Here is a 23,310-nt window from a genome sequence, read left to right as displayed (position 1 = left end):
AAAATTAGGAGATCCTATGCTTCAAAAACAGTCTTTAACGAAGCTGGAAACTACTACTACCATTTTTATTGCTCCTTGGGAGCGCTCCGCGAGGACCCAAAGGAAAACGCTATAAGTCAGCTGGGTTTTCACCTTATGAGAACAATTAATTATGTGTCTCTTTGATATTTAGCTCTGATAATTTCAGAAACTTAATAAAAAGTAGTGTTATGTATTTAACCAGAATTTATTTTATTGAAATTTATTAATAATTATTTAATTAAAAAAATTGTAATACTATTTTAAGAGCTCGACATTTTCTATCCATTATCCACAAATTAGTAATTAATTTGAATGAAAAATAGGTGGATATCTTTTATTAATTGGGAAATAATGCACACACTTTACATTTAAATTTTAGAAGTCAATTTATTATTTACTTTGTGTATATAATATTCAGCATTATTTTCACTAAGGAAATAAACTAATTACCTACGACTACGAGGAATTAACTAGTATATATATGTTTAAAATTATAATTTAATCGTTTCAAAACTAATATGGTTTTGAACCGGTTTTTGTGATTTAGTTATTAAAATTTGTGATTATCGATTGGTCAATATTGAAAATCAACCAATGGTGGAACTAATTTTTTTTAAACTCAATGAAACTGAAATATCAATGAATCATCTACTGAAAGAGGTATTAACCTATTTTTTTTTTTAATTCAAAATAAGGTAAATAAGGATTAGATGGCCGCTTGCTGCTTCAAACAAGATTTTTAATCACGAAGAGAATATTTTTTTAATTTTGGTCAAATTTAGATATTCGGTAATCGAGTTGATATTTATAAAGCCCTTTTTGCTCATGTCTATTTTAAACTTTAATCACAGATTTCGCTTACCATTTTACAAGCATAATAAACACTACTGAAGGGCGCAAATCTATCTGTGATCGGTAATGGTGACCAATATAGCAATTTGCCCAATTAATCAGTTTGAACTTCATTTGCACATTTCTATTCGTTAATTTGAAATGTTGCGAGAAATTTGAATGGAATATTAGTAGATATCTCTTTCAGTAGATAATTTTTGATGTTGATATTTAAGATTCATTGAGTTAAAAAAATTGGTATTGGTATTTCAAGTAAGCTTAGATATCAACATCGGTGAATTTACGATATGGGCTTATGATGTTAGTCTGTTTATAAGATTAAGTCGTTACTTTAAGTGTCACTAGACAGTATCTACCTCCAAAATCGAGAGTTAGTAACTTTATAACCATCTCCTAGTCAGAGGATATCCGAGGGTCAATTTCTTATATCATTGACTGACGAAGGCTCACTATAGCTTAGTCAACTTTTGGCAAGGCCTAATACCGTTTTTGCATGACTGTCGCCGTCAAATTCCTTTTAAAGCATAGATCATTAGATCATATAGTATCCACCCTTGATTTTCATTACGCAACACACGTTGGATTCGTAAACCTCGACGTGCACCACGATTAGAAGCATTAAAATGCAAAAACAACACACTGACCGCATACATTTTTGGTAAATAACAGAGTCACTCACTACAGCTGTTTTCGGGGGAATCGGGGCTGAACGAGCGACCGAGAGGGCGTAAAAGAAAAAGCCTCCGGCGGCCGGTCTCTTAAAGGGGGTAGTTTCGAGGGAACGAAATTCAAATGCAAGGCGCGTCCCTTCAACAAAAAACATTGAATTCGTTAATACGGACGTTTTAGGCAATTATAATATTGAAATTTTATACAATTAAGTAATATTTAAGAAAACAAAGCACTACTTTCAAAGTCTAAACTTTTAAAGTACGACGATACGAGAAGGCGAAGTAACGGGCAACGAGAAATAAACATTTTTATAAACGGCAAAAATTAACGTTAAGCCAAGGCTTAGCGCAATTTCACCGCCTTAAAAAAAGTGCCAAGTTTACAAATAGATTGTGGGACAATAAAAAGGTGGAAAATTATGAAATTAGGCTTATATTAAAGCTTGAAACCTACTTTATATTATATTTAAAATCCATCCATGAGCAAATCCTCAAAACATATGAAAATGACAACGAAAAAGGACCCACTCTAAAATGTTTTCCCCTTAAAAAAAAATGGCGGCCACAAACGGGGTGAAAAAGGGGAAAAGAGCTATTAAAGCAGTCTTATCTCACTATCGATAGGCCATTTCAACCAAAAGGCATTAAGAATAAACAATCGGATTATTATGAGGCAACTATACGTAAAAAAAGGCCAATATTGGTCGCGCTGATATCTACTAATAAAACAGTGTATCCATGCTAAAATATCGCAGATTGGGGTAGTTTTTAAAATTTTAAATTAAACATACTTAAAATTAATTTTTCTCAAAAACCTTAAAAATGGTCCTAGAAAAAGGTTTAAATTTTGATATAAAACCGTTCCCAAACGTAACAAACGAATATTTCATTTCAAAAGGGTGGCGACAAAATGGCTAAATTTGAAAAAAACTCCATGTTATTTCTATGGGAAAATTTAACTTTTTCACCAAAAGGGCTGATTAATTTTATGGAAATGAAAACCACCCTTAGCAACTTTATTTTTTATACAATAAACTAATGGGTGGATCTTCTTGAAATTTTAACCACATATTGAGGGCCCGAATTGTAGTTCTGTGGAATTTTTTCAAAGCAGTTAATACGATACAAAAAAAGTTATAACCAATCAAAAAACCATCCTTATACATTGAAGTCGGTATGAGGTCTTATCTAAGAGAGCTATCGCTCTCCTAGAATAATATCTGTTCCTTCAGCCTTAATTTGTATTAATTAAATTTTATTTTTCACGCGATGCTTTCCAGCACTGGTTGCCAGGTGGCGCTAGTATCTACTTGTCTACTTTTTAGTATAGGGAGTTTCACAACCTATAGAGCGACGAATGTTTTTCACGCGCATCCTTTATCAATGGTCAAGCCATCAAAACTTTCGGAAAAATTTACTGGTCAACCGTCCGGTGACCCCTTTAGTTTTAAATAAAAATTATGGAACATTTTCAATATTTATTGGACAATGTCCAGTGTCCTGTGCTTATTTACGGCCCTGAGATAGTTTCACCTATCCTGACCTGGGCCGGAAATACAAACAGCACACTAAACTTTGTCCAATAAAATGTTTAAATGACCCATAATTTAGAAAATCGCGTCAGGGATTTTCTATTTACACTCAATCCTAACTCTTAATGTTAATTTCTACGGAGCTTAACATTACCACGTGAAAGGAATTTTCAGAGTTAGACCCAAGGTTTCGCAACCAAGGGTGTGCACTTTTTTCACAACAAAACTTTACAGCAATAGATTAGCAAAGGCACATCTCTCAGTGTAAAGTTTAGTTAACCATTTTGTATAGGTTTCAAAAAACGTTATTTCAAAATCATGCGCCAGCACGCTCACATTTCATTGAAAGTTTGTTATTTAATAATTTTCCCTTCTATATACTAAGAATCTTCATCAAACATTGACAACGAGCATTCCAAGACTCGAACCTGCAATGTTTTGCCTCGAATGCAAACGCGTTATCCATTACGCCACATGCCCGTATTTGTAACAACAAAAACAATTATCCAAACATTGTAAATATAGGATTATTTCTTTTATGATGTCTAAAAGATCTGTAAAAATAAACACCGAGCTTGCCAGGACTCGAACCTGCAATCTTCTGCTCCGTAGGCAGAAGGGTTATCCTATTCGCCACAAACCCGTTGGAGGCAGAACATAATACTATGCAAACAGTGTACTATATGTAACGGTTTTACCATGATTTATAAATTAATTAAAAAAAAAATACTTAGACTTAATTGTTCTTAATCAAACTTCAGAAGTTCAACATTTCATGGTTGCTTGATAATTCAAAAGTGTTCCGAACCTTAACTTCGCAGTAGTTTCTGAGTTATTCGATGGAGTGGAACACCAAAAATCCCATGCTTTTTCTATGGGACGCTAAGCCTAAAATCTGTGAATTATTTCTTTAACATTACGGGAGGGTGTGGGTTCTTATCTAGAAGGGCCTACCGGCCCTCTAGAATACAGCTGCCAATTTAAAACTTTAATTTGACCATTTTTATAGAACAGGTTACAGGTCTGCAAAAGTGATGGAAAAGTAGAAATTCAGCTGCCAATTTAAAACTGTAATTTAGCCACATTTAGAGAGATATTGCAGGTATTTAAAAGTAGGAAATTCAACTTTTGAATACCTGCAATATGTCTATAAATGTGGAATAGTTACAGTATTAAATAGGCAGCTGGATTTCTGCTTTTCCATCACTTTTGTAGACCTGTTACATGTCTATAAATGTGGTCAAATTGCAGTTTTAAATTGGCAGCTGAATATCTACTTTTACATACGTTTTGCAGACCTGTAACATGTCCATAAATAAGGTCAAATTACAGTTTTAAATTGGCATCTGGATTTCTACTTTTCCATCACATTTGCAGGCCTGTAACATGTCTATAAATGTGGTCAAGTTGCAGTTTTAAACTAGCAGCTGGTATTTCTACTTTTTCATCACTTTTGCAAACCTGTAACATGTCAATAAATATAGTCAAATTGCAGTTTTAAATTGGCAGCTGGATTTCTACTTTTCCATCACTTTTCCATCACTTTTGCAGATCTGTAACATGTCTATAACTGTGGTCAAATTACAGTTTTAAACTAGCAGCTGTTATTTCTACTTTTGCATCGCGTTTGCAGAATCGCACTGCATATTTCTGCCAGTACAGACAATTAACAGATAATAAACAGAAAATGTAGAAACGGCAGACAATTTGCAGTTCTGGAATTGCTGTTAAATTTTCGCGTTTTTCGAGCTGCAGAAAATGTAGCCTTAATGTATACCTATTACAGCATGGTAGCGATAAAAAAGCGCGTATGCAGATGAATTACAGCTTAACATTTTTGTACGGGTTACACATATTGGGTTGGGTGAAAATATCTCTTCTATGAAAAAATCGACACGAAACGGGCCTAGATCTTTTCGGAGGCTCCGTTCATAATATATATCAAATATATGGAAATATTTTTCGGAATTTCGATGCGTTTAGTAGTTTTGTAACTTCTGCAATCGTTTATCAATAAAGAGCAATAATTTCTAATTTCTTATCTAGGAAAATAAGTTTCTAAGTATTCCTCCTCTTAACTCGGAGAGGTAACATTTTGGTTTCCCAACTTGTTTTTAAACAAATTTATTTTTTCACTAAAACCATATTCCATTACTTCACCTTCAGTGGTGTTTTTTTTACCTTTTGGTCCATTTTTAAATTCCATGACATGTACAAACCCTGAGGTATAAAAAGGCTGCTTCTACTTTCAAACTCGAAGCAAACCTATTCTTAATTGACTACTTTTAGTGATGTACAAAATAATAAAATGACTAACCCTTATCTTTCCAGGAGTGGTTCAGCGACAGCACAAATTTCACCGAGAATAACGGCCCAAATACAATATTATATAGTTATTTAAATAATCTTATAAAACGTTTAAGCGTTGCTTTCTTTTCCCGTCTAACAAAAATTGATTTCTAGAAAACAATATAGTTGCCTAGAACTAGTAGTATTGATTTTCATTAAAGTAAGAAACTATGTAGCTCTACTAAAGCTGAGTTCACACGGGTGGAACTCTATACTGATGACTATTCATACATTTAATACTAAAAACTAACCTCCAAACCCGCTTCAAGTTGGTTCTCCAAGCAACTTTAAGAGACGGTATTTGTAATTAATTTCTCCATTGTTAGTTGTGTTTGAAAGCCTATTGAATCGCTTTGAAACAGTTTCCCTGTAAGTGTTAACATGGCTTAAGTGACCTTTTTATCGACATTAGTTCAATGAGCCGCGTTGAAAGGGCTGGAGCGCATTTAAACGCACTATATTTATACCACTATACAATATAAGTTCAGATTTCTGAACTGTTCGAAACGCCATCCTTTGACGTTAATGTATTGTACCAATACCACGATCAAATACCTTATACAGCAAGGTATACCTAAATGTGCGTGTTTCCTTATTAAATCAACCGAATAAATTAACAACTTTTCCAAAAAATAATACAATATTTTATATTTTTAACCTCTCATCCACATTTGCTAATACGTAGATTTCACTGCCATTCCACCATCGACATTTTCTTTAGACTCAAATGCTAAAAGCAAAACAATGATTTTTTTCTTGATTTTTGTACTTTTCATTGTTTACTCAAGGCTATCCAATACTAGTAGCAAGTCGTCGTAAGTGTTGAAAATTATATATTTTTTTAAGGGAGCCATATGTGTTCAGGACGGTAACGTGAGTCCGACCAACCTCATTTATACCCTGAAAATTCGAGCAACTACACAATGTAAAACCATCTTACACAAAAGTAGTCCCTGGGTTACGTCTTGTCTGCTACGATTTGAACAGCTAAATTCCGCTTCACGACGCTAACTTCCACAATTATCTCTAAAATATAAACGATAAAGGTTACAACGATGACATAGACTGTTTAGAAAATCTGGGAGGAAAAGGTAATTTAAAATTTGTAAAACTGTCGTTACAGACGTGAAACAGGGATATAGCGAGAGCCATCTTTCTCTTATTATTTCTTTCTGGTAAAGAACGTAGAATCTATTCCCGTGTGCACCCTTTGTCCATGGAATATGTGTTGGCGATACAAGAACTTATGCTTTGTACTAGACTAGAGAATCACTTAACTTTATTATGCGGTCGTTAGTTGGTTTACATCATTTACTGATACAGTATTTCAAGTATATATTTAAAATTAACAGTCTCAGAAAATAATTATAAACACATTTTGTTTCTAAAACTAGATACAATTACTAAATGGCAACTTTATTTAGCCCGAAGGTCAGATTTCAGTGCCCATTACTTCTGAATTCTTATGATATGTGGAAGTGATACACGTGTTGAAAACAATCAGTAAATACCACTGCACACGAAGGAGAACGAGAATCACATTATTTTCAGGTTCATTTTATTTAAAAATTAAGGAAAACCTAACTTTGCTTTATGTTAATATTGCCATGACCAATGGTATATCATAATGGCCACTGATACGAGAAATAACTAAGAACACTTGAAAGTGTGAGAATATGTTACACGTCATATTTATTTGAAGAAGCACTGATGCGACGTAGTGCGTTTAGCACTTACATAGTGCACATAATCTCTCCAATATTAGCTCTACTAAATCTACGTTTTTATGACGTTGTTCATTTGAAAGTGAAAAAAACCAAAATAAACCAGAAGCCTGTTCACCTTTGTTAAAATAAAACCCACCTCTTAATTCTTTCCTTACCCCATCCCGTGGAAGGATATCGTGAACCATGCATGACTCGCGTATGCACATTGAGGTCTTTTAGTCATCCCTACCTAAATACATTCCTAGTGCCATTATCTAGAGAATCGATTGTGCATATTATGATGGCTGTCTTTGCCAAGTGCTTTGATCATATGCTATAAGTTATAACTTAGTATTACAGGCTTGTGCGTATCCTTTGGGACATATTTTTGAATCTTTAGCTACGTTAAAATTCGCATTTCAAATAACGCTGAAATAAGAAAATTCCTATTTCAATTAAAAGTACCGCATTAGAAATGCATAAACCGTAGAAGAAGATTCGAAATGAGACTGCAACTTCTTTGAACGATATCGGTGAAATCTCTTTCACAGGTTCAGACCATTTGATCAAGTCGAGCTTGTACGATGGCTTCCGATATACGTAATGCACTGGCTGGGTCTCGAAAAACATGGTTATTCTGTAATAAATGATGTTTTAAAACGATTTCGCAATTAAGTTCAGTATTTCATTGAAAATGATTCCTGGTAGCGCGAAGATATAGAGAAACAGTTTGAGTTCACGAGGTTGGAGTGTAAAGGGATGGTATACTAGTGGGCTCATCTATCGTCGCTAAGGTGCCAGGTATCCTAAAAGTATATTTTCAGATCGAGAGGTCTATAATTTTAACAAAAAATTTTGAGCCTCTCGATAGATGGCGTCTCGTAATTTTCACACTCTCATGCATGCGATGGAGTCATGGAGATTTCAGTGAAATTAAATCTCGGGTGTTTGTCTACTATCAAGTGTATAATCTCAGATTAATAACCCCTGGATATGAAAGGCAAGCAAAACCGGGCGTTTTCAAATAGTATCGCCATGTGGCGCCCTCAGACGGCAAAACGTAGAACTTTGTCACCCCATGCAGACGACGCAGTATGAATATTTGTACGGTTGTACCGGCAAGGCCTAGTAAACGTAAACGTTTTTTTTTGTCTTCGATATTAAATAAAAGACATAAAATATTTTCAAAAAAAGCATAGCAAACGCTGTTCTTACGAGAGTTGTCATTTGATTTATCAAATTTATAGTTTAATCTAATTTTTACATAAATAAAAAACCAAGCCTACCTAATTTAGTGACCAAAATCTCCGGACCAGGTACCGGGATGAGAAGAGAAAAAGAAACGGGGTCCGCGGATAAAAAGTAGCCGAGGCTTAAAAAGCATGGAGTGGCACGCGCTTACTGAGTCTGTTTGGGGTAACTTTTTTCCAAGTTTTGACTATAGGGACGCTAGAGATGCCGATGCCCTATTCAAGTATGCCTCCCTATTTCCTTTCATATCCAGGGGTTATTAATCTGAGGTATAATACAGTCCCTTATGTCAGGACTAGACACATTGCATCATAACATCGTGCACTTCTCTGAAGGTCAAAGAGAGCTTAAGGTTAAACTGGATTAGAATTAAGCTTTAATACGTGTTTTATTCTTGTGATGCGCCACATTTGATCATACCTAGAGTCTTCATAATATTCCTACCTAAATTCTATGCACAATACAGTTAACTTACTCTGAATTGACCATCTCGATAAACTTTCCCTCTTTTCTGGCTTTGTCGCTGAATGGTAGAACGCCGTTAAGGGATTTTATCATGGATTTACTGAAATAAATTCGATTAGCTAGGCCTATTGTGTCGTCAGATTCCAGAATAGAAAAGCAATTCGATAGGAAGTAAGTATCCAATATCGCAGAAAGGCGTCCTTCAGAAATGTCTTTGTAGAGCTCGATATCAATACCATCAACAGCCTCGCCATTCATGAAACGATTTTTAGTTGGCACATCGGAAACCTAATTGAAATTTCGTTTGTTTAACCCTAATGCGTTGTACATATCTATTTATTTATTTTGTCTTAAGGTTGCAAGGAGCTATTGGAATTTATCTTAGTGCAATAGAGTTATTTATGAAAAACATTATGGGAAAATGTCCATGTAGGGCAAATGCCCGTTTTAAGTCTAGAACCAATGTTCGAGAGATAGTGCCCTTTTAAAAAGGCTACACCAGAGGCTTATAGGCGTGGTATCTTTCCGCCACAAGTCTCTGGTGGCGTCCTTTTAATTGGGAAGATGGACTTACCCATCGATGTAAAAAGGTGTAGATTGGCTGTCCTTTCATCGTCCACAAAGATACATTGGAATTGTCCTTCCACTCATTGAGGCTGTTGATGTATTTGTATCCTTTGCTGTAAGCTTCCGTTTTGAAATTGCAAGAAACCAAAATAGAAAGAATGGAAATGCCTACAATCCACGCTCCAAAAGCCACTCGCCAATAAATGCTGTTTGACTGCCTTAGAAGGGCTAGATATAGGGAAGAATAAGATTAGAACTGGAACGAAAGTGTCGGTGTTCTCTTTACGTTCAAAGAAGAACGTCGACGCAATATCCCAAATTTGCTCAAGAAAGGAAGTTGTCCAGTCTTTCCTGAGATGTTTTCTCCATTCAGTTGTAAGAGCAGAGATAGCAAATATTGATAACAAAACCAACGAATACACCTACAAATATATATACATTTTTTTTCAATTATACAATTCCCTAAAGACCAGAGAACGTCCATTCTAAGTATCTGTGAGGTCATAATTTTGTTGTTGGGCCACAAGGAACAGTAAATTTTTCCCGGAACTCGTTGAAATTCGGTAGGAGTAGGAGTTGTGTCACGTGCCGCTAGTAGCGATATTTGTGGACATATTATTCTGGTTTTATTTGTGTTAGAACTACCATATATTTTGGATATAATAAAGGTTGGGGAATCGTACGACCATACCGTCACGCTGAGGATGATGGTAGGACTTTGTGGTCGTTGATGGGGGTACAGAGGAAACGTATTAGGTAAAGAGATTGCCTTTCAACCTAACTTTCTCCTCTAACCGTCGTTATGTGCCTTGCCCATTTGATCGCCGCTTATGTCTCAAGAATCCCGCTGAGTTTTCCCCGACAAAAATCAGATCACGTGATCGGCCACCACATCCCTCCCACTCCCTCGGTTGGTCAGCCCGTTGGAGCAGAACATAAGGCCTTAATGTGGCAGAGGGAGTCCGACCCCCGTGTGCCGGTTCGGGAGGTCCTTGGGTTCGCCCTTGGTTCAGACCGTTCCTTGCCCTGGGTCGCGAACGTTATGCTTGGCCGTTTCGCCACCACCCAGGTGTTGGCTTGGTTCGCCCACGCTATTGGCAAGCCTCTGAGCGGAGCCTCCGAAATGAACTAGGCCCATGCATGTCAAATTTTATGTGGGAAAATATCCAGTTTGTTAAGGAAAATATTTTCACCATATATGTGTACGAGATAGCGCTCATATTACCGTTGTGACTGGGGTCTTCCTTAAATTATCGTTGATATTTTAGGGGTCAGTCATAAAATTTTATGATAGAGAAAAGTTTCATCTTAAAATTAACGTAAATGTTTTTGGGGATTGTATGAAACCATGATTCTTTAAATAAAATTAGATGTTAAATTATTTCAATTAAAATAATTCAGTAAGAGTTATAAAACCGTATACTTACAATCCGCGACCTTGGCCCAAATACTTAAGCAGTCGACAGGGTCACGGGGTTGAACTTTGTTTATTTTACGGTCGTGTCAGCGCCCCCAAGCGGGAAAACACGGCGAACTAAATTAGTTAAAAAAATATTCTCGCTTCGCCACACGCATGGGCCTAGTTCATTTCGGAGGCTCCGCTCTGAGGGCCGCGGATACATTCCTGGATCGTATGGCACTGCTCTGCTCGTGGCAAAATCCCCCCCCCCTTCTGCAGCCTTAGTCCTTCCCTGTCACCGACCTTCTCCTGGCTTGGCTCACCGCTGACGGTGCCCTGCTTCTATCACCTGCTCAAGGGCGTTTATCGGTCCCGCTGGCCGATCACGTGTGCCTAGACGGTGGTTCTGCAGGGACCATTGGGAACAATAATGAGTGACAACGGGGGGGGGCGTTGATAAGGCTAGGTGCAGCGCCAAATCAAATGTATTCTGAATGATCGGCCACCATGAACGGAGAGCTGATTTTGTTTTGGTATAGCTAACTCACGTCCTATTCAAAGCTCACAGTGCACCATTTTAAAATTGGCAACATCTATGCCGTATTCTCTGACTTTAAATCATTTTCTTAAACGTTTTGTTAAATGGTAGTCTGGCACGAGAGTCTGGTTACTCGGGTAGCGTTGACCCGCTAGTAGCGGTGGCGTTACTCCAATAGAGGCCAAGAGTATTCTATCTTCGAACGTTCTCGGGTCATGTTTTATCCATGAACGGTGAATTATTGAGAACCAGCGGAGTAGGTGTTTTATACCTTTGCTTACCGTTCAGGCGATATCCTCGTACATGGTTATCAAACAAATATAATAATGTTTGGCGTGCATAAGATGCAAAGGGCTGGAGAGAGACATAACGTGGTACCAACGACCTTGGAAGGTTACCGTTTTTCCACCAAAAACCCGTGCCTACCCTCCCTCGAACTGATTGTTGCTCGAGGGAGAAGGTTTTGTACCAGCGAATTCTGGTCCTCTATAATTCACCGTCCATGCTTTGTCGGATTTTAAAAACTAACCCAATTATCGGCTTTAATAAAATCAATAGAATACAAGTCTACTGCTTTTGGAGGTCCGCTTAAAATGAGCGCGGTACTTTCTAACTGCAAAGCCGAAGGGAACCATCCTCGATGTTTAGAAATTTCTTCGAGATCGGTTGGGTAGAGGAACACATCGATATCCTGTTTAAAATTTTTGTGTCAGAGTAAATTTGGATCTTTTAAAATAGAGTAAACGTGTATAGTAACCTCCGATGGTTTTAAATGAGCGTTTTCGTCGAACATGTCATCCAAAATAATGTAAGTTTTCTTGATGCTGTAAAACACAGTCGATTAAATAGTTCGTGTAAATTTTTCACGAAATGGGCATTTTGTTATGTGAACAATATAAACGTTTTGACTAAAGGGACTTTAACCCTTTCCTTACTGTTGGGGAGCCAAGACTCAGCTCAGTTTGAAACGGTACTCGACAAACATGGCCTGACTTAGAGCTCTGCATTATCTATTCATTATCCACGTTATTTTATCTTTATCCATACTCGACAATTATCCACAGAACTTTCATGTTAAATCGTATTATAATCCACAACTTTGTTTATAAATAATTGGTTATCCAACAATTTGTGGATAATGGATAGAAAATGCCGAGTTCTAAGCCTGACTACTGTACATTGAGGTTAGAACTAAGAGATGAGGAGGAATATTCTCTGTCCGCTTTTTTGAAAACTATCTATAAACATCCCGAGATTTCAAAATGGCTGCCGATTCATTTATAGGAAAATTTCTGGGGTTTAGAGCGTTTTCCATTTTCTTTAAAGTAATTTACTTATTCGCTTTAACAAGGCTGAATATTTGAGTAAAACACATTTTTAACAGATTTTCACATATGCCGATATAAGACATGAAATATTGTAAAAGAATCCTAAAGTAGAGCGTTGATTGGTTAACCTGAGAAGCTAGAGGAAGACTGACTTGCGTCGTTAACATGATACTGGGAACTACCTCAGAGCCTCACATGTTTTCCAATATTACTTACGATATATTATAGACTCTTGCAATGTATGAAAATAACAAATTTTGACTGGCCTCTGGGAACTCTACGCTCTGCAATTCCTTTAGGCAAAAATTAGAGTTAAAATTATTTAAAAAGAGACATGTTACACCTTTGGTACATAACAACTTTTGAAAATTTTCAAGTATTGATTTTGCAATCATGTTTTTATTAACCTACCCTGCAAATACCGACATGGAGTTCATTTGTGTTATTGTAACTTGACCTGTAACATTTATAATACATTAAACCCAGACTAAATTCAATTAAAATTATTTTCAACTTACATTTTTTAAATATTAGAGTTGTGCCTTGAGATAATTTCGTCGGTCAGCCATTAAAGCCTTGTTTCATGAATTGGGTTCAATTAAACCACTAATATTTAATTTAATTATATTAGTATCTTATCGAAATTTTTATTTTCTACCAAGAAGTGGTTTTTAGTGAAATGACAAAATTACTGAAAGTTTTTAAAAATATATAAGACAAAACCCTTGAAGAAATTTCTCCCCTTTCGATTCGTACAAGTGACCAGCAACTTCATATAGCGCACGAATGTTCGCACCAAATAATTTAAAAAAGGCAGTTCCCATGCAAGGCTAGCATCTCTAATAGTGTTATATATCATTACCAAAACACATTTAGACAAGTTGGAATAACCAAAATATTACCTCTCCGAGTCAAGAGGACTACTACCACAAACTTATTAACCTTGATGTAGAATTATTTCTATTTATTTGAAGTAAAATTTACGAATGATTAAAGCAGTATTCCAAGCATAGCGAATAGACAGTAGAGCAGACCACATTTTACACCCAATAAAGATGTCTTGGACACATGGAAAATAGTCAATTGGAAAAACAACAGGAAATGAAGTGTATAACTTTAGGAGAGATATAACCTTTATGTGTTTGAAAAGGCCCAATTGTCTACACCTCAACTGTTAACCCAATATTCTCATAGCTACATTCACAACTGATTTGCAGTATAAACACTATTGTCTCGTTTCACCTCAACGATATTCTTCGTTTGCCAACATGAGTGTTAACGTTAAATAACACCAAAGCTGATTTGTGCCTAGACGCACTGTTAGTCAATGCGCATCATAAAAAGAATGAAAACTCCATAGCTACTACCCGCTTTCCATTAGCCCTTTCACTGATCTAATTGAAACCATGGTGCTTACTTCTATTATAAAATCTAAACCTTATTATTTAAACGTGTACTTAACTTTCGGCTCACTCTGAACCGTTAATGTCTCTTCATTACAGCCGATCGCCGCGTATGTCTTAACCTTAACGATAATGATGGAGATAGAAGCCAGTATATACTGACTGGCGTCCATGTGGGATGGACAAAAGACCAGAAGATGGTGGTGTTTAGAAGCCAGTGTGTACAGACTGATGTCCATGTGGGATGGACAAAAGAGCAGAAGATGGTGGTGTTTAGAAGCCAGTGTGTACAGACTGGTGTCCATGTGGGATGGACCAAAAGACCAGATGATGGTGGTGTTTAGAAGCCAGTGTGTACAGACTGGTGACCATGTGGGATGGACAAAAAGACCAGAAGATGGTGGTGTATAGAAGCCAGTGTGTACAGACAGGTGTCCATGTGGGATGGACAAAAGACCAGAAGATGGTGGTGTTTAGAAGCCAGTGTGTACAGACTGGTGTCCATGTGGGATGGACAAAAAGACCAGAAGATGGTGGTGTATAGAAGCCAGTGTGTACAGAATGGTGTCCATGTGGGATGGACAAAATACCAGAAGATGGTGGTGCTTAGAAGCCAGTCTGTACTGACTGGTGTCCATGTGAGATGGGCAAAGAGCAGCAGATGATGGTGATTGGAAGCCAGTGTGTACAGACTGGTGTCCATGTGGGATGGACAAAGACCAGAGGCTGGTGGTGTTAGACAGGCAATGGAGTAATAGCTTGTAAGTGGAATATAATTTCCGGGAACTGTAAATGCGGTCCGGAAATTGAAAACACGTTTGCTCCGATTTGCAAACTGCGAACGCGGTCACGTGGGTGTAACAACAGACAGACACAAAGACACGTCGAATTTAGAACCTCTCCGTGACATACGTCACTAGGAGAGGTAAAAAATAAGGGTAAACACAACCTTACAAGATTAAAACATTAGAATATACAATGGATATGCGTTGTTTCCTGAACAAACAGTAGGCATAAGTTTACCTAACAGACAATACTTTTTATAAACGAGAAAGCCTTTGTTATCGAGGCTTAATGATTTAAAATTTGGTTTCCTGGTTGATTCACCTACATTCCCCTAGTTTAATGCGAAATCATATATTGCATTCTAAGGACAAAAAAACAGACTAAGCTAATGGATGGCTATGTTTAGTTTACTCGAAGCCTTTATGGATTGGCGCAGTTAAGGGGGAAGACCACTGAAGACGAACCAAAATGGCTAGTTTTAGTTCGAGTCCAGTGTTCAAAATAATAGCCCCATATGGATAAAATTTTACTCACTTATAGTTCAAACCTTCTCCTAGCGATTAAAATAGTTGTTATTATTTTTAACTCAATAATTAAGTCAGAATATTTTTTGCCGCGGGTGTAGTTTTGGATGTAGTTATTCGAGACCATCTCTTACAATTCAATACCTAATTTTTTGCCCAATATGTTATTCGAAAGACAATTTTGAGCTGTATCGATTAAAATAATTTTCAATTAAATCCGTCCGTTAATAAAAGAACTGCACCAGAAAGACTTCAAATCTAGACAGCTTCAGTACTTAATTCCTAAAGGGCACCCTATCTGTTGTATATTGTATATTGCGCCGTATATATTTTTTACTTAAATTTTTTTACGAATAAGGCCTAAAGTGCATGTTTTGAAGAGTTATATATATATTCACTAATTTCTAGAATAATAACATCTTTAACGCCCTGCTTGAGGGGCAGTTAGTAATCGCAAAGGTGCATAGATAACCAGAAAGTGGAGAAAAAATCCTTGCGGAGCTACTGATTAACCCCCCAGTACCTCACTATCTTTTATAGACCATTTCGATATAAATAAGAGGGAAAGACACGGGGGGGGAAATTTGCCATCCTCCTCGCTTTTGGCGCTTGCGCTGTAGTCTTTTTGTATCATTAGAGTGCGCAGAAACGGCAAGGTATGTCCCGATACTGAGGATTACCGACCGCCTGTGTTTACATCAAAAAGGTCTATTTATATTTCCCTTTCAACGTATTAATAGATTATTATATATTAACAGTATTTTCAATAACAATTATCCTATCAATTCTCGCGTTAATATTTCATTGTAAAGCTTGTTATATCTGTAATTATAGTTGAGTCTAATAACAATCAAAATGGAAATATCAGAAACTCAATCAACACATATTGAAAACACCACCAACCCATCAAACACACCTCGTACTATTTCTTATCTTCGGAAGTCTATCTCCAAACCACCTTCGCAGTTTGTTACACCTCAAGCTTCGACTCATCGTACCAACAACCGACAACCCCACACTAGTAACAAGTCTAAATGTGGGCTATGTGGAGGTATTTATTATCATTCAAACAATTGCCCTTGACCGGCTAAAGGGAAAAGCTGTAGTAACTTTGAAAAACCAAATCATTTCCAAAAAATGTGCCGATCATGTTATAATTGGCCCTAAAATATCAACGACAATTTATGGAAGATCCCTTCGCAACTATAATAAAAGCGCCATCTAGTACACATATTGGGTTGAGTGAAAATATCTCTTCTATGAAACTGGATATTTCCCCACATAAAAATCAACACGAAACGGGTCTAGATCTTCTCGGAGGCTCCGTTCATAATATATATCGAATTTATGGAAATATTTTTCGGAATTTCGATGCGTTTAGTAGTTTTGTAACTTCTGAAATTGTTTATCAATAAAGAGCAATAATTTCTAATTTCTTATCTAGGAAAATAAGTTTCTAAGTATTCCTCCTCTTGACTCGGAGAGGTAAAATTTAGGTTTTCCCAACTTGTTTTTAAACAAATTTATATTTTCACTAAAACCAGTTTCCATTGCTTCACCTTCAGTGGTGTTTTTTACCTTTTGGTCCATTTTTAAATTTCACGACATGTACAAACCCTGAGGTATAAAAAGGCTGCTTCTACTTTCAAACTCGAAGCAAACCTATTCTTAATTGACTACTTTAAGTGATGTACTAAATAATAAAATGACTAACCCTTATCTTTCCAGGAGTGGTTCAGCGACAGCACAAATTTCACCGAGAATAACGGCTCAAATACAGTATTATATAGTTATTTAAATAATCTAATAAAACGTCTGGGCGTTGCGTTCTTTTCCAGTTGACTTCTAGAGAAAAATGTAGCGGCCTAGAACTAGAATTGATTTTCATTAAGGTAAAGAAACTATTTACTTTTGAAACTATGTAGCTCTACGAAAGCTGAGTTCACACGGGTGCAACTCTATACTGATGACTATTCATACATTTAATACTAAAAACTAACTTCCAAACGCGCTTCAAGTTGGTTCTCCAAGCAACTTTAAGAGACGGTATTTGTAATTAATTTCTCCATTGTTAGTTGTGTTTGAAAGCCTATTGAATCGCTTTGAAACAGTTTCCCTGTAAGTGTTAACATGGCTTAAGTGACCTTTTTATCGATATTAGTTTAATGAGCCGCGTTGAAAGGGCTGGAATGCATTTAAACGCACTCTATTTATACCATTATACAATTTAAGCTTAGATTTCTCAACTGTTCGAAACGCCATCCTTTGACGTTAATGTATTGTACCAATACCACGATCAAATACCTTATACAGCAAGGTATACCTAAATGTGCGTGTTTGCAACGTTTGCCATGGATTCAAGAAACGACTTAGAAAGCTATAGAACGATTGTCAATACGAGAACTAGTTGAAAATCAATTCCAAACACAATATTATTGCAGCTAGAACAATTCCACACGTGTAAACACGAAAGAGAGCTTCGAAGCCTTTGAATGAAATGGCTTTTATCTCTGCCGGTGGTTCAACCCATGTAATTAAATCTAGCACATATTGGTTGACTTCTCGATGCTTGTTCAACCAATGCGTCTCCATTATAGAGTCTTGCCTATAGCAAATAGTAAACTATAAGTATGCGTCTTTCTTACAGTAGAGGCTTACAGCATCTTTTTTCTCTTTTAGCTTTACGATTAGGGTTTCTCCCCCTTTTCAAAGTGTTTACTTTTTGCAATACTCACATCTATCCGTAATGTCGTTAAAGTCACTGTCATTTGACATTTTGAAGGAATTAAGATGCAATATGTAGAACTGGGTAACTGGTTTTGAAACGTATAGTTTCGGAATTGTCATTTTGTCAATTAATCCCAATCCCGATATAATTCCAATAGCGTCGGCGAAAAGACTTTTTAAGAAAAAGTACACTTCGTTTTCAGACATATCCGAGTAGAAGTCGTCACTAGCCATATCGGTTTGCGTAATATATTTAACAGTTTTGTCGATGTATTTAAACGTGTCGCTAGTTGATGCCTTAAAATAAACAGTAAGATAATTAACACTACGGTATAGTAATACCGTACGGTGCTAATAGTGGGGTAAGGACTTAAAACTTTGTTAAACCACCCGCTCCTCCTTCCTCGCATTTCACACACAACGCAAAGAGATCTTTTTTCTTCGCGGATAGTCCGCTAGCTACGTCAATGTCACAAAGCTACTAAGTTTAAATACTTTAGGATGGACGTCAATGGTGACGGTTTCTATTTCTCCTCCCCTTCAATTAAAGCAGAAAGGCCCAGAAAATGGCACGTTAAAGACTCCTAGAAGAAGAAATATTTGTAGACATAGTTTTCAGGCTAGGTGGACTGATACCATTTACACCAGGAGGCCAGATTACTTGGCGAACAAAGTGCAATACCAAGTAGCCTCGCCTCCTGGTGTAAATGGAATCAATCCTCCTTGTCTGAAAATTATGTATTTCTGGTAGAAGTTATCCATGCATTCCTGGTAGAAGAATTCCATGCATTCCTCTTTCAAATACATTAGGTGTGACGTCAGGGGTCACGGTTTCTACATCTCTTCCCCTTTATTCGAATTAGAAAGACTCATAAAATGGCAAGTGAAAGATTCCAAGTAGACGAAATCTATGCGGCCCTGGTGGCAAGTGTTACTGTTACTTGCCTATTTCAGTCTTGTTTGTCTTGCTAAAACCACTAATACATAAATTTCACTGCCATCCCATCATCGACATTTTCTTTGGACTCGAATGCTAAAAGCGAAACGATTATTTTTCTCGATTTTAGTACTTTTCATTGTTTACTCAAGACTTTCCAATACTAGCAGCAAGGCGTCGTAAGTGTCGAAAATTATATATATATATATTTATATATTTAAGGGAGACACATGAGGTTAGGACGGTAACGTGAGTACGACCAACCTCAAAAATACCCTGAAAATTCGCGCAACTACACAACGTAAAACCATCTTGCACAAAACGTAGTCCCTGGGTTACGCCAGTTTAACTTTGCCCTGGCGTTGTCTGCTACGGTGTGAATCGCATATTACTCTTTTCTGGTATAGAACGTAGAATCTTTTCTCGTGTGCACCCTTTATCCATGGAATAAGTGTTGGCGATACAAGAACTATTGTTTTGTACTAGACTAGAGAGTAACTTATCTTTATTACGTGGTCGTTAGTTGGTTTACATCATTTACTCAAAGTATTTCAAGTATGTATTTAATCTCAAAATTACGTGTGAAAACATTTTACTTCAAACACTAGATGCAATTACTAAATGGTAACTTTATTTAGCCCGGAGGTTAGATATCAGTGGCCTTTACTACTGAATCCTAATGATATGTGGAAGTGATATGTGAAGTGTTGATAACAATCAGTAAATATCACTGCACACGAATAAGGAGAACGAGAATCACATCATTTTCAGGTTCATTTTATTTAAAAATTAAAGAAAAAACTTTGCTTTACGTTAATATTGCCGTGACCAATGGTATATCATAATGGCCACTGATACGAGAAATAACTAAGAACACTTGAAGGTGTGAGAATATGTTCATTTGAAAGTGAAAAAAACCAAAATAAACCAGAAGCCTGTTCACCTTTGTTTAAATAAAACCCACCCGTCCCGTGGAAGGATATCGTGAACCTTGCATGATTCTTTTACTCATCCATACCTAAATACATTCCTAGTGCCATTATCTAGAGAATCGATTGTGCATATTATGATGGCTGTCTTTGCCAAGTGCTTTCAACATATGCTATAAGTTATAACTTAATGCTACAGGCTTGCGCGTATCCTTTGGGACACATTTTTGAATCCTTAGCTACGTTAAAATTCGCATTTCAAATAACGCTGAAATAAGAAAATTCCTATTTCAATTGAAAGTACCGCATTAGAAATGAATAATCCGTAGAAGAAGATTCGAAATGAGACTGCAACTTCCTTGAACGATATCGGTGAAATCTCTTTCACGGGTTCAGACCATTTGATCAAGTCGAACTTGTACGATGGCTTCCGAAAAACGTAATGCACTGGCTTGGTCTCGAAGAACATGGTTATTCTGTAATAAATGATGTTTTAAAACGATTTCTTGGAAAAAAATTACTGGTATAGCGTGATGATATAGAGTAACAGTTTGAATTCACGAAGTTGAAGTGTGAAGGGATGGGATACTAGTGGACTCATCTATCCTCGGTAAGTTGCCAGGTATCCTAAAGTAGCTTTTCAGATCGAGAGGTCTATAATTTCGATAGATGGGGTCTCGTAATTTTCACAATCTCATACATGCGATGGAGTCATGAAGATTTCAGTGAAATTAAATCTCGGGTGTTTGTCTACTATCAAGTCCCTAATGTCAGGACTAGTATTAGATGTGACACATTGCATCATAACATCGTGCACTTCTCTGAAGGTCAAAGAGAGCTTTAGTTGAAACTGGATTAGAATTAAGCTTTAATACGTGATTTATTCTTCATCAAGGAAACGTTTACGCACTCTCTGGTCACGTGATGCGCCACATTTGATTATACCTAGAGTCTTCGTAATATTCCTACCTAATTTCTATGCACAATACAGTTAACTTACTCTGAATTGACCATCTCGATAAACTTTCCCTCTTTTCTGGCTTTGTCGCTGAATGGTAGAACGCCGTTAAGGGATTTTATCATGGATTTACTGAAATAAATTCGATTAGCTAGGCCTATTGTGTCGTCAGATTCCAGAAAAGAAAAGCAACACGATAGGAAGTAAATATCCAATATCGCAGAAAGGCGTCCTTTAGAAATGTCTTTGTAGAGCTCGATATCAATACCATCAACAGCCTCGCCATTCATGAAACGATTTTTAGTTGGCACATCGGAAACCTAAATGAAATTTCGTTTGTTTAACCCTAATGCGTTGTACATATCTATTTATTTATTTTGTAGTCTTAAGGTTGCAAGGAGCTACTGGAATTTATCTTAGTGCAATAGAGTTATTTATGAAAAACATTATGGGAAAATGTCCATGTAGGGCAAACACCCATTCTAAGTCTAGAACCAGAAATATATTACCTTACATAAAGTAATATATTTCTGCTAGAAATAATGTTCGAGAAATAGTGCCCTTTTAAAAAGCCTACACCAGAGGCTTATAGGCGAGGAATCTTTCCACCACAAGTCTCTGGTGGCGTCTTTTTAATTGGGAAGATGGACTTACCCATCGATGTATAAAGGTGTAGATTGGCTGTCCTCTCATCGTCCACAAAGATACATTGGAATTGTCCTTCCACTCATTTAGGTTGTTGATGTAGATGTATCCTTTGCTGTAAGCTTCCGTTTTGAAATTGCAAGAAACCAAAATAGAAAGAATGGAAATGCCTAAAATCCACGCTCCAAAAGCCACTCGCCAATAAATGCTGTTTGACTGCCTTAGAAGGGCTAGATATAGGGAAGAATAAGATTAGAACTGGAACGAAAGTGTCGGTGTTCTCTTTACGTTCAAAGAAGAACGTCGACGCAATATCCCAAATTTGCTCAAGAAAGGAAGTTGTCCAGTCTTTCCTGAGATGTTTTCTCCATTCAGTTGTAAGAGCAGAGATAGCAAATATTGATAACAAAACCAACGAATACACCTACAAATATATATACATTTTTTTTCAATTATACAATTCCCTAAAGACCAGAGAACGTCCATTCTAAGTATCTGTGAGGTCATAATTTTGTTGTTGGGCCACAAGGAACAGTAAATTTTTCCCGGAACTCGTTGAAATTCGGTAGGAGTAGGAGTTGTGTCACGTGCCGCTAGTAGCGATATTTGTGGACATATTATTCTGGTTTTATTTGTGTTAGAACTACCATATATTTTGGATATAATAAAGGTTGGGGAATCGTACGACCATACCGTCACGCTGAGGATGATGGTAGGACTTTGTGGTCGTTGATGGGGGTACAGAGGAAACGTATTAGGTAAAGAGATTGCCTTTCAACCTAACTTTCTCCTCTAACCGTCGTTATGTGCCTTGCCCATTTGATCGCCGCTTATGTCTCAAGAATCCCGCTGAGTTTTCCCCGACAAAAATCAGATCACGTGATCGGCCACCACATCCCTCCCACTCCCTCGGTTGGTCAGCCCGTTGGAGCAGAACATAAGGCCTTAATGTGGCAGAGGGAGTCCGACCCCCGTGTGCCGGTTCGGGAGGTCCTTGGGTTCGCCCTTGGTTCAGACCGTTCCTTGCCCTGGGTCGCGAACGTTATGCTTGGCCGTTTCGCCACCACCCAGGTGTTGGCTTGGTTCGCCCACGCTATTGGCAAGCCTCTGAGCGGAGCCTCCGAAATGAACTAGGCCCATGCATGTCAAATTTTATGTGGGAAAATATCCAGTTTGTTAAGGAAAATATTTTCACCATATATGTGTACGAGATAGCGCTCATATTACCGTTGTGACTGGGGTCTTCCTTAAATTATCGTTGATATTTTAGGGGTCAGTCATAAAATTTTATGATAGAGAAAAGTTTCATCTTAAAATTAACGTAAATGTTTTTGGGGATTGTATGAAACCATGATTCTTTAAATAAAATTAGATGTTAAATTATTTCAATTAAAATAATTCAGTAAGAGTTATAAAACCGTATACTTACAATCCGCGACCTTGGCCCAAATACTTAAGCAGTCGACAGGGTCACGGGGTTGAATTTTGTTTATTTTACGGTCGTGTCAGCGCCCCCAAGCGGGAAAACACGGCGAACTAAATTAGTTAAAAAAATATTCTCGCTTCGCCACACGCATGGGCCTAGTTCATTTCGGAGGCTCCGCTCTGAGGGCCGCGGATACATTCCTGGATCGTATGGCACTGCTCTGCTCGTGGCAAAATCCCCCCCCCCTTCTGCAGCCTTAGTCCTTCCCTGTCACCGACCTTCTCCTGGCTTGGCTC

The 23,310-nt window shown here is 37.2% G+C and overlaps 1 long non-coding RNA gene across 1 annotated transcript; it reads right to left on the bottom strand.

Annotated features, from left to right (window-relative positions):
- Positions 1-330: 330 nt before the first annotated feature.
- On the bottom strand, positions 331-2,766 carry LOC149709103 (uncharacterized). Its single transcript, XR_016381301.1, has 2 exons — positions 1,999-2,766; positions 331-1,680 (listed from the first exon to the last, which is right to left on the bottom strand). It is a non-coding gene; the product is annotated as an uncharacterized LOC149709103 (long non-coding RNA).
- Between the last annotated feature and the right edge of the window lie 20,544 nt (positions 2,767-23,310).

The sequence above is a fragment of the Phalangium opilio genome, unplaced genomic scaffold, assembly GCF_054372755.1.
Source record: "Phalangium opilio isolate 3A_F unplaced genomic scaffold, DU_Popi_V2 ptg000013l_1, whole genome shotgun sequence".
NCBI lineage: Eukaryota > Metazoa > Arthropoda > Arachnida > Opiliones > Phalangiidae > Phalangium > Phalangium opilio.
This window is presented reverse-complemented; position numbering and strand designations above follow the sequence as displayed.